This window comes from Labrus bergylta, chromosome 20, assembly GCF_963930695.1.
Source record: "Labrus bergylta chromosome 20, fLabBer1.1, whole genome shotgun sequence".
In the NCBI taxonomy this organism is placed as follows: domain Eukaryota; kingdom Metazoa; phylum Chordata; class Actinopteri; order Labriformes; family Labridae; genus Labrus; species Labrus bergylta.
Genome location: NC_089214.1, coordinates 19106084 through 19119454, shown reverse-complemented (window position 1 = coordinate 19119454; position 13371 = coordinate 19106084). Strand labels below are relative to the sequence as shown.

General features: G+C 41.8%; 1 protein-coding gene across 3 annotated transcripts in view; it reads right to left on the bottom strand.

The window, feature by feature from the left end:
- ctnnd2a (catenin (cadherin-associated protein), delta 2a) overlaps positions 1-12982 on the bottom strand; it is a 238820-nt gene extending 225838 nt beyond the window's left edge. Inside the window, exon 1 of one of the 3 annotated variants that reach the window (XM_065948760.1) lies at positions 12382-12982. The gene's annotated coding sequence lies outside the window, so the exon portion shown is untranslated. The remainder of the gene's footprint in view (positions 1-12381) is intronic. The other 2 variants (XM_065948759.1, XM_020641668.3) reach the window with 2 other exon arrangements.
- Positions 12983-13371: the final 389 nt, after the last annotated feature.

The window sequence follows — 13371 nt, the reverse complement described above, 5'->3', positions numbered from 1 at the left end:
ATGAAGACTCTGACTCAAAATCTTTGGCACAGGCCCCAAACCCCTGCAGATTGTGAGCCTAATTGGCCCAAACAACAGCGAGGGGTATCTTGTCTTTGCAAATGACTGTTGCATTTTGTAAAAAATGAGAGAGCAGCATTTGTTTTGTTTGTTTAAAAACCTTCTTCAAATATCACTGAAAGTCAAAACTGGCAGAAAAAGGCATGCAGATCTGACAAATACTGTAAGCCCCAAGATAAATAACCGTAATTATAAGATAAATGACGCCTAGAGCTAAAGACCAGATGGGATTTTAAGATACCAAGTCACTGTCGCTTCGTCACGAACCCACGCATGACCTGTTTTTGTCAGTCTTCCCCCTTTTCTAAGTGTGCAGCAAGTTGTTGGTTAAAATGATCAAACCTTCTCTGCCTCTCTGATCTTCTCTTTGTCTCTGGAACTTCTATAAATCAAACAGTAATGACAGACACGCCTGAGTAGCCCTATTCTGTTTTCAGTGTCTCCTATGAAGACACAATACCCAATATATCTCCAGCAGACCCAGCAGATTCCATCCCTAATTGGCACGCACAACAGTGAGGGGTGGCTCTGCTTTGTGAACATTTCATGAAAAAGCCTGTGGGCCACTTTTTTTTTTCTTTTTTTTTTTTTATTACTCGTTTTATGATTGAAAACATTCCAAAACATAAAATGTTTTTCACTCTGTTTCTCTCAAGCAAGAGGCAGCAGAGCTGATGTACTACTGTGGTTCCACTGTGTACATATGCCGTTAGAAATTCATGAGCTGCACAATATCCAAGTTAATTTATATGCGGATATCAACAGAGAGTTGCTTGATGAATTATACATAGCAGATGCAACCCACAGAAGACAGATGAATTAAATTAATGTGCGCTCGCGGTTCGATCCTGGCCACAGTTGGGATCTGTGCAGTGTAACCATGCAGGAGATATCACAGACACTGACAGACTATCATCAAATGCTATTTATGAGGCTATTTGATGCCAAATGAGTAACCACAGTATTCCCCTGGCTCGCCAAAATGTCAGAATCCTACACATCACTTTTTAGCACTAGTATTTTGAAGAAACTCAAAAAGAAGATTTCACACTAAATTTAACTGCAGCTGTAGTGAGTGTGTAAAGCTGAGCCTCCCGTCTACTTCAGGGTCCTCGAGCAAGACGTTGGGCCTCATTCACCTCCTGCTCTTTGGAAGAAATTTCTCCTTAAAACAAACTTATTTAGTTTTTAAGAAGATATTTTTTTGTTATCTGGGATTAGTTAGGAACAAAATCTACTGATTTACGATGCCAAGCTATTGGGGATTTTGTAATCCTTTATTTTGTAACAGAATATTTTAAAATAACATATGCATGTGTGATTTAAATGCAATCTTCTTAATTTTTCAATTATACAATATTAGGTCTTATCTTAACAGGGAAAGCTCATTGAAATTCAACATATATAGTTAGCACTTGTGTATCCTCTACTAATGCGTCCAAAACCACCCCACTTCCAGCTGTATCGGCACCTTAATTAAAAAAAAGAAAAAGTATTGCTCACAAACCAAGTCCAGCACCTCTACTGGCTACCGATCAAGTCCCGCATTGAATATAAACTCCTCCTACTCCTATAATCTCTGCATGCTCTAGCCCCACCATACCTCACTGACCTCCTCCATCACTACATCCCATCCTGACAGCTCCGGTCCTTAGCCACAGGCCTGCTCTCCACCCCCGACACCAAACTGGGATCCTTTGGTGACAGAGCCTACAGTGCCTCAGCCCCCTCCTTCTGAAACTCTCTCCTAAATCTACACTGCTGCATCTCTGGACATTTTCAAAACTCTTCTCCAACACCACCTGTTCACCAAGGCCCACGGCCTCAGTTAACAAAGCACTCCCCCAACGGGCACCCAGCTCCTTTTCCTTCACTTGTTTGTTTTGTGTTATTTGTTTCTTTGTTGTGTTTTATTTTACTGTAAAGCGTTCTTGGGTTTCTTGAAAGGAGCTATATAAATCAGAACTGTTATTATTATTAGCGCTCTATCAGTTTTAAATCTTAATTTAACTGCTTCTCTTTTCAATTTTGTAGGTTCAAATGGCCCTGCAGTCTCACTCCCTCTTATAGGCAATCGGAGTGGCTCATGCTGCTTGGCATTAACTATGCAAATGAGGAACAACTGGCTTGAGCTTAGGAGGATATGGCATTCATCAATTTAAGAACACAGGTGCGTACAATTCTGCAGCACATGAACAGGGTCATGAATCTGCCAAACTCTCTGAAAATCTAATTTAAGAAAAACTTAGGAAGATATTAGTAAATGTGGCCGACTGACTACAAGGATTTAATGAAGCTGTTGGAATGGGAAACTCGATTGTCTTAAAAAAATAATAGTCTCCTGTTTGGCGTTAAAACATTAAATTCAGCCCAGTTCAAATCTGGAGAAAGTGACTGGGTGGGTTTTTGATCAATAATTCCTTTGAAATATTATGTCAACCCTCAGATGACTTATGACTGTGCATAAAGTAGTCATTGTTTTCCCCATTTAAAAAGCCATACCTGGAAATTACATAATTTATTACTTTAATCTGTCCATAGATTTCACTATAGACAACTAAATGTGCATTTTGTAAATGGTAAATGGACTTTAGACTGTATAGCGCATTAACACCTATTCACACTCTGACGGCACAGAAAAGTGTCCATCAGTATTTACTGGCCCATTCATACACATTTATACATAGTTGACAAAGCAGCGGGGGCAACTCGGGGTTAAGTGTCTTGCCCAAGGACACATCGGACATGTGGCTGCAGTTGCTGTTGTGCTGTTGTGCATGTTGTACCCTCGACCTTCGGGTTGAGAGTCGACCAACTCCCCCAACTGAGCCACAGCCACCCTTTAACAATCCTTTTTTCAACCCAACAAATCTTTAAATTGACTTTTTGGACTGAGATACAAAGATTTTTTCAGATTTAATCACAATATTGGGATGAATTTAGCATCCCTTTGAGCCTACTGCTGGTTCTTCAGGGGGATGGGCAAATTGAAAGAAAAAAAAATCCTGCACACTTCTCTTGCTCGGCATCACAAGTGTTACAACAACAAAAGACCAAACAAATCTGTGAGTAGGGCTATTCTTCAAAACCACAAGGTTTCCCCATCGTTGAGCTTGTTGAATTTTATTCCAACATCCACTGCATGCTTACATCAGACCTTAACATGAAACATTTCTCTTCCTGATCTCTGTGATATATAATTCATTGCCCACCACCAGCCTCACAATAAAACATGGGCCTTCATCATCATCATTCTTCATTCCTGAACAACCTTGTGTTATTGTGGCTCTCCCATGCACAGCAGTCCACAGGACATTCATATCTGTTTAATCTGAAAACACCAAATAGAAGAATCCTGCTATGCTTAGAGAAAGCATTTTGTTGTCAGGCATGCTGTATAACAAAGGATGCCTCAGGAGGAATTGGACATAAATAAAAGTGCTGAATATCAGGATAGAGTGTATACAGCCTGCACTGACATGGGCTTCACTCGGAACACGCACAATGTGTAGCTAGACAGAAAACCTGCCTTTGTTAGCTCAGGGACTGTGAAATTAAATCGAATAATGTGGACAGCTGGAGCTGAGGCTCGACTGTGGATGCAGCTCTCCACTGTCAACACACATCAATAAACAACCTAATAAAAAGCCCCGTGGTCAAAACATTATTTCAGCTGCCGTTTTTCTTCGACGTGCAGAAAACACTTACAGCTAAAACCTTGCCCGGCTCCGTGCTTACAAATCGTACGTCGTGGTCTGTGTCCTACAGGTGGGTGCTGCGAGTTCAGAGACAGCTTGTCATATAGCGCTGCCATTTGCAGCACCTCTAACCTTTTGTCCTACTCTCTTTCTTTCGCAGCTTCTGATCTCTGATGTCACTTGCTTTCTGTCTGGATATCTTCTTTCTTCTTTTGTTGATCCAGGTGAACATAAAACCCACACCCACACACACACACATAAACACCACACATAAACCGGCCATATTGGTCTGATCCTTATGTCTTCTTCTGCCAATGTCTTTGCCATCATTTAAATCAAATCCCTTTTACAGATATAAAAGGTTGCTTGATTGACAGGTGGAAGTAGCCGCAGCAATACACGGCTGATAAGAATCAGTGTTTGCTGCTGATGGGCTGTCTGCTGATACCACCTCAGGCATCAGCTCTGGCATTTATACCACTTGGCTGGCCTCAAGCTTTTAAGATAGTGACACCTGTGTGCGTGTGTGTGTGTGTGTGTGTGTGTGTGTGTGTGTGTGTGTGTGTGTGTGTGTGTTGTTGGACCCAAGAAGAATGATAAAAGTAAAGGAAAGCCAATCTGATTTTTGCAAAGAAACTGGCCAGACAATGGATCATACCTTATATATGAAACCCTTTTTGTGAAGATGAATTTTGGTTTATTTGACAAACTTTATATTTTTTTTGCCTCACTTGGCCAAAGCTGCTGTATCACTGAATCCAAATTTACGACTAACATTACACTCTTAGGTAGCTTTAGAACTAGAATGCACCTACATATCCGCTGAGTGTTTTTTTTTTCAGTTTGTTGACAGATATATTGGCAAACAAGTTGGCATTTTCCGATTGCAGTAGCCAATACATATCTGTTGCATCAATTATAGGATACCAAACTTGTAAACCCACTGTTTGTTCAACATGAACCTGTTTCTGCTCGAGGACATTTAAAAAAAGTTTGCATTGCTCGTTTCCGTCATTGCACTGCCAATAGATCAGAATATTTATTGCTCCATGTAATTTAGAAATAGAAAAGTAATTGAGAAATTAACAAGTGTCTGCCTCATCAAACATCTGCTACTTTTTACAATAATCAGATGATATAAAGAAGCTGCCAATCAGGATGTGAATTCTGCCACATGACTCATGAGGTGCTTTTTTTTGCATTATACATGAAAAAGATGTGCAAACGTAAGACATAGTACATGTTTTCAGCTACAAACTACTGTTAAATGCTCCTTGATATTAAACTACAAGTCAACCTCAATAACATTTTTCCTGCATGCTAAATCCACCAATGTGAAAAGATGCCTGGAACAATGTTGAACAAAATAATAGACAGAACACAAATGCATTTGCATTAAGTTCTCTAATCAATTATGGTTGACAATATTAACGCTCACATTCCCTTTGGTTTGGCAGCTGCTATTGCAGAACAAACTCTGCCTTAAGGAGACATTAACATGTGCGCATTTATAAGTTTAAACCCACTTTGTTGTAAACGTATAATATTAAATTCAAAACAACATTAAAACTAAACATTCCATTTGCAATCACAGATCAACCTTGAATTAAATCTTTCAGTGCAACAGGCTGCACACTGCACAAAAGCTGGGGGGTGCGTTGGCTGTTTGATGCACTGTTTGCTCTGTGAACTAGGCTAATGTTCTCTACGCTAATGCTAAATGGAGAAAACTAGCCAACCATGCCGAACGGATAATCGTGACACCATACAATCTGAGATGCGATGTGAGAAAGCATTTTGTAATCAACAACACAGATGGAAAAATCATGGATAATGGTAAGGCTTTAAGCTGTGACTTCAAATGCAGCCGCCTCACAGTCGAGGAACTGCGAATAAAGAACACCATGCTTTTTTTTACTTCATTGTAGAGGATGAGAGATGGAATTAAGTTTATTTGAATTATTACGATGTTAGTTCAAATCTGTTGAAACTTGACTATAATTATAAAACTGATAACTGCATTACCTATCATATAAAACCTCATAAACTCACAAACAGCCCCAAAGACTCACTACAGGATATCTCATCAATCTCAACATGAGTATTTGTGCAGAGGAAAGCAAGCACACAAGACATACACACACATACTTGGCCACACATACACACACACATCCAGGCGCAGGTGTTCATATCCTATCCAACATGTTATTTCCCACTTGATCAGACAGAAGGATAATACCATGTTGCTGTGCAAAGAGACCATAGATGAAGCCACCTACAATATGCCTCCCTATCTCCTGACACCTAACATATCATTATGATCACCCCTTCTCTGTCTCTCTCTACAGCGCTACACTTCAGCTCTTGATATATTCTCCTATGAGTCAACAAGTAAGTTTCTTATACCTGCAGATTATATAGAATTGAGCAAACCAATGATGGTGGATCAGAATAGGGAGGTGGTGAAGCAGCAGTGCAGTCAAATAATGAAGAGAATGCCAAAGAACTTGATACGAAAACACGTTGGTTTGAAAGCAGTCAAACACACATGCACTTAAAAGCACATGCAAACACACACACAAACTTTCTAACCTGTACTAATAAACCCCATACTTGTAGAAAAGGTCCCAATCACACATGCACACACTGACAGAACAACAAACAGACACACTTCCATGCAGAGTCTCAATATGCACGAGCCTACTCTGGGCTTTATTTTCGCCCGGGGAAATCAAGATGATCTGTGCTCCAGCTATGGCTCCTCTTTGATGCTCAATTAACTCAGGCAGACCTGGATAGCAGAGCCAATTATTAATTCAGCTTAGCAAGTGCATGGTTGAAAGGCACACAAGTGATGTCATGGCTAGGCAACCAGAGACACCACCGAAAGGTCTTCACTTAATTCCTTTCATTAGGTTTTAAAATGCAGAATTTTAATTTTTGGCTCTTGTAAACAACACAAGGATGCAATTCTGGAGTTTTTCTCATTATATTGTTTTTACTTAACACCTTTTTTTTTCCCTTCCTTCTCTCACTGTTTATATGCCTCTCTTACTCCCAGACAAGCTCCATCACCAGCCTTCATTTCCCACCTCTCCGTCTTTCACTTACATCCCACTCACCCCATCTTTGCCACCGTTTACCTCTGCCTGTGAATCCCCTCATCTCTAAGTTGCACCCTTAACCCTCCTCTCTCTTCATGCCTTTTTCATCCTATCACTCATTTTCTCTCCCATCTTTTTTTTTACGTCCCCTCCTTTGTTGTCTCTTGCACTAAACACTGAGCGATAATGGAGTAGGGGGAGAGGAGGAGGGCCTGTGGGCTGACAGAGGAAGTCCCATCTGCAGCGAGCTCGTTAGAAGATGGGAGGAGAAATCGGCGGCAGAAACACACCAGGCATCCGAACACCCCTCTCCCTTGCTGTCTGTCTCTCTCAAACACACACAAACACACACACACATTGCTGCCTTTCTGGACTCTTTCCAACATTGACACGTCGCTACCTCCTCGCTCACTGTCTTCTTCCTGTGGAGCTCCTCAAAGTCCTGCTCTCATTAATCACTAAAATATACAAAACAAAGCAATTAGTGACTGCTTTTACATCCCAACACCATGAAGCCCTTTTTATGACTACCTGTGGTATGAATGCAAAAATCAAGCCCTAAATTCAAGGATTATTAAAGCGGGACTGTATTTCGTCTTCTTTAAAGAAGGAGGAATGTGATACATACCTGATAGGAGGATTAAGTGCTCAAGGACACTTCAGAAGGCTAAATCTCTTACTGCTGCTAAAGCCTGGCTGTACCTTTGAGATGACGCCATGAAGCAACCTGACAGATGATTTAGGTAATTATTAGAAGAGCCTTCAGTCTTAACAACTGTCTGCCGAAGTGAGGGATAGGAACCACCTTTCTCAAAGCTGTTGTGAGGGTTTACACAGTGAGTCGTCCACCCCTTTCCACTCTAAACTAAGACATATTTTCACTATCTTTTCTGACTTTATTGTGAAGGTCAGCAGTTTGTGAGTATGCACAAATAAAAGATGGGAAGCATGAAAAAAGGTCATGTCACATCAACAAAAAGCCTAGTGTACAGCCTTCACATGTTTACTCCCATGATCTCCAGTTTTTTATTTTACATAAAGCATTCTGCTTCTTCCCTCGACAGGAAAAAGGGTCACTGCTTCCCCTTATATGCAAAGAGATAAGAGTCATTTTACAAACTGACATCTTTTGCTCAGGGACACTCCAGTGTTCAAAAAGGGACCTTGACTCTAGACCTTTCTGTTGGAGGATGTGCTCCTCCTACAACTGCTGAACACTGTGTGTCCACAAATCGTACTCAAATGTGTCCACGTATAACAGGAAAATTAATGATATTACATACATTTGCTAAATATGCAAAACCTTGACCTTGCTTCACCTATTGGGCTGTAATGCATCACTTAGTAACTCAATTATATGAATACAGAATATGCTGTGAGGACTTGAGGATTGCAGTATGTCATACCCAGCAAAGCTAGTAAACACCTCCAAACTACAGATGGGCTGTTTTTTAATAAACTGCTTGAGGTCTTTGAGTGATTTCAAAGTTTAGCTGTGTTATACAATCAAGGTATAAAAACAAAAGTAATACAACTTGTTACCTAACTGTATCCTAGTTTTACCAAGTTTCAGGTTGTGGTGTTTATTAGAAACATGCAGAGGCTTTATAGGTAGAGTAGAATCAGTTCCATCTGAAACAGTTCGCTTGCTCGCTTTCATCTGCCTACTTCTTTGCTCAAAACAAAATCTGCACCGGAATCGAAACTTAAAAGCAGGACATACTGGCAGCTGCTTGTTGACAGAGCAGCCAGTGCTTCAACATAGCATGTTTCCTTTAAGAAAACAAATGCATAAAAAAGTTAAAAGCTCAACAATCCAATGTCCAAGTCAGAGTCACCCCAGAAGGAATCGCCGGGTATACAAAATATTTTAGCTGTGAGGAAAAAAATGCCTGTAAAAATGCCACAGTTGAATTCTGTATGGTCAATCAGAGTCATCTTACTTTTCAATGGAAACAGCACTACACATTTCAAGCCATCAAGCCGCTGTAGCTAACATTAGCCATAGGCACGCCGCACCAGTAACAGCTTACTTTCAGCTATTGCCGATTTATGACAGTGTTAATGCAGCTCGTTTAAACTTCTTCATCATCCTCATCTTTCAATCTCATGCATTTGTTGCAAAACAATATCTCCACCAAGTTAGGCATCCTCATTGCCTGAATAAGCAGCTTGTGATGGTCAACCAACATCATCCACCAGCTCTTCAGATCTCAAGTGATTGACTCAACATCTTGGGTAACTTCTGGTCTGACACCTGTTAAAGTATGGCATGTGTACGCTCTTCCACATGGGCAGTCACACTTACAATGACATAAATCCACCAATGAAATAGCACAAATAGCACTGGTAAACAGTCATCATCACATCTGTCCCTGTGATTTTTTGTAAATAGAAAGAGGATTAGCATTGTAGATATAACTTGGACACATACTCATAAGATACCCATGTTGGGTCGGGTGCACTACCCAACCCCCTCAAGGGAAAGAAGAGTGATAGTCTAGTTTTAATGGTGCATGACATATATGTTTTCTTACAGCAATTCCACTGTAATGGTATCATGTTAAATTGCCCATTAGCTGAGACACATCAGTGTTTTTATGTCATTAAACAAGCTCATAAGCGTCGAGTCACCAACATCAGCATCGAATCAGGTGATTGATGATCATACTGTGGCTGTCAATTAGAGCCTCCCCCCTGAGCTAGAACATGTTATCAATATAATTGGCATGTATGGATCAAATATCAGCCAGTTTGTTGCCTGAGGCCCATTCACATTGCATTTTAGTGAACATGCCGAAGAAAACATGAAAAAAGATAACAGATAAGACAAGTGAAGGGCTTCAAAGTGTTAAATCAAAGCATTTACTCTTTATTCTCTTTTTCTATCTTGCTCGGGCTTCATGTTCTTATTTAAGTCATGTACTTGTGTTAGATGGAGCAATACTTCTCAATGGTAGAAAAAGCTCTTTTCGCGAGGTTCAAGGAGAAATAGTCACGATAAGAGCATGACGTTATACCAGTCGATATCTAGACTGCCTGATAAAAGATGCACAGTCAATACAACAATAGCTTTTATTCACCTCCTGTTGACAATAAGCAGCATCAGACTTTGCCTCTGGGCGTGTGTCACTCCTCAAAGAGGTACCATGTTTGCCACTGGGCATCATGCTCCTCTGGAGGAAAGCCATTGGTGCAATTTCAACAATCAGTCATTGCATTTAATATTAATGTTCTTAAAAACAGAAGAAAACAAAATAATGTGTGCTACGTAAGACATGCTGTACTCTCACGGGTGTCAGAACGTTTCTGAAACAGAAGGGAATTATGCCAGTGGATTAAGATATATATTGTGTTTGTGCTAAAAAAAAGATATGCAATGTTAATAGGTGGTGACTCTTTGGCCCTGTCTTGACGAGTCAAGTTGGAGCAGAGCCCCCTGGTCCTGCTTGAACTCATTGTCTTGCTCATATGCTGTCTAACATGTCACATGAATTATCAAAACTCCTGAAACAAATGAAAGCTAAGGAGAGATGATTTCTGTCTTTTTATTGCATGAAACATTAAATACAATCAGAAGATCGTATTGCATCATTGGACATTTTACAATATCAATATAACAAAATAACTGTACAGCCTGGAAAGAGGATTTTGATGCCAAACATCAAAGTGGACTTTTCAAGAGGAATTCCAACCTCACTAGCACTCAGTCTTAACTCATTTCACGTCTCCAGACTTGGCCTTAGAGCATGGTAAAAGCACTGTTGTTTGTTTGATCTGCAACACGATCAGTGCATTAAACCACAACCCACTCTAACTCAGAAAAAAATCAAATATTTTCAAATCCTCCCTCAGCCTGCAAAGCTACAGGGAGGAGGATGACCATAATTCAAACTCTTCCCTCCTCATCTGCACTACTCTGTAAGGCGACAGGCGGGCCAGCTCATCCCGGCAGCTCTTTGGACTGTTGTCAGCACTCCATCCTGTGGACGCCTGCCAGTAGCCCCTCCGTCCGATCAATAGGCACCGGCGGCTAGCTTTCCCCCTTTGCTCTCTCTCCTAGCACAGTATAAAGACTGCTCTGTTCTGCCGGCGCAGCATAGTGATTAGGCATTAGGCCTGCGCTGCTGTGTGAATTAGCTTAATCTGTGTCCGCGATGAAGGACGAGGCTTTTCATGCCCACTGGAGACATTCACTGGACATAAAAAGAAACTAATCTTTAGGAAATTTTGAGAGAGGATGAAGTGTGTGTATGCTTATGTGTGTGAGTGAGGGAGGCACAGTTCCCACAGTGATAGATCTTTTGTAATGCTGCTTATCCTTCAATAATGAAGTCTATTGATGTTCTGGAAGATGTGTGGCTCATGGGCATGGGGACGGATGTCCTGTTGTCACTTTAAGTCCTGGTAAGGCATAATAACTTGCTGTCTATGGATGGAGCAAAATCTATATCCCCATATTCCTGCACCAGAGGTCAGTTTAAGGGGAATTAGAGGGGATTGTGTTCTCTTTGTTGCATTGCTGCTTACCTGGCCACAGAGGAAGCTGCTTAACCTGCACATTTCAATCCAAAGTTTTATGGTTTAGATGCTATTTAACCCAGGGTTTATAAACCTGAGCATCCACTAATACCCTTTCCCTCTCCGTCCATCATACATCTGCCCGAGTGCTGACATGCAGTCGGCTGAACATGAACCCACAGCATGCCTAACAGCAGCCCTGCCCTCCTCCTCATCTTCTCCTCCACATCATCTGCTGGATAAATTGTACGCCCTTGACAAACTGCCAGCTCACAATCCCCCTCCTGCAAATGTCTATTGATCAAAGCTCAAGTACAGCTGTGGGAAAGGTATGGAGACTTACCCCTACTCCTATCCTTGCCTCACCTCATGTGCTCCAGGATCTCACAGACGAAAGGCATTTCAATCAAACTTCAAGGGTGTCATTGGATAATGAGGTTTAAAAGCAATACTGCACTGTAACACTTTTGGAGCAATAAAAAATCAAATGCCATTATACTGATCATTACCTTTGTGCCCAGGCATTTCTAAGAAATGTAAGCAAAACTTCACTTTTTACAGATGTGAAAAGAATAAACCATGCAGGGCAAGGATTACCCTGTCTTATGTTTAAAAGGTGATTTTTCACACCTTTTTAAAGCACTTTTACGCACCACCACCAGTGGTGAATTTGGGTCAGCAGTCAGCTGGGGCAAAATATCTCTTCTGAGTTGGGTGATCTGAGCACAGCTGGACGCTTGTTTCTGAGAGAAGCCTAGCAGCACGCTTGTTATCTAAAGCAGGGCATCATTTTTTAAACCTACACTTTCCCAGAATCCTCCACCATGCGTGATAAAGAAGTCAAGCTCAGATTTCCTGCGTATCTCCAAAATTCGCGATCAGGTCCCACTGTGAGATGATAATGGCCAAAATCACAGGCGATCGCTATCACCTGCTTTCTCTCTCTGTCTGCCCGATCATGTTAAGTGTACAGCTGGGAAAACAACGCGATGACTTACCGAAATGTGATCCTGGCCACTAATCAGCGACCAGCTTCTCCTTGTTTCCTCTCTGCCCCTGGTCCGCCTCTCTGTCAAGTCAATCCGCAGCGTGCTTCAGATCAGATCAGAACAGATCGGTGCGCCTTTTCCGCTGCGTCCTGAGTTGCCGGGAATGGAGCGACCATTTGCCGGTGTGTTTGGCCGGGGGTGCAAGCCTGAGACATCCGCGGGGTGGAGGAGGAGGAAGAGGAGGAGGAGAAGGGTGTAGAAGAGACGGAGGAGGAGGAAGAGGCGAGGCGCTGGGTACGAAAGCGAGAAAGAAAGAAAGACAGAGAGAGACAGAGAGAGAGAAAGAGAGGTGAGCAGCAAAGCACTGCAGCGATGGGGAGGCAGCAGCAGCAGCACCAGAGAGGAGGCAGACAGCAGCTCCCTCTCTCTCGCTGTGGCACTCGATCACGCACGCAACGCTGTCATTCTAGGATATGGAGCGCCATCTTCAGGTAGCATGTGAGGGAAAGCTGATGATAACATTAGAGTAAGTTTAATGTGGTTTAAGGGCATAATCATATTGCAATGATATTTTGTATTTTTTTTTTTGTCAGAACACAGGGAAATGTTATGATATATCAACAGACAGACATCTCACATAATGCCAATCCTTATCCTAACATTCAGTTTGTTTCATCTGCTATGGGTGTTTTTGATGTTTAAAAAGGCATGAGTTTTCTAGTGTGACCAGAGCCACCAACCTACATACGTTGCTGTGACCCCCCCACCCCCCCCCCCACACACACACACACACACACAGACACTCAACCCCTCGTCCTGCTCCCTCCTTCACAAACATAACCTCCATGGCAACTACATCCCTTTGGGGTTACGATGATGATAATATCACCTGACCTGCAGTACATCATCTTCCAGTCTCTTAACCCCCCCTCCCCCTCTCTCTCTCACACACACACACACACACACACACCTGGCTTCCCAAGGTCAAGATTTGCTGAG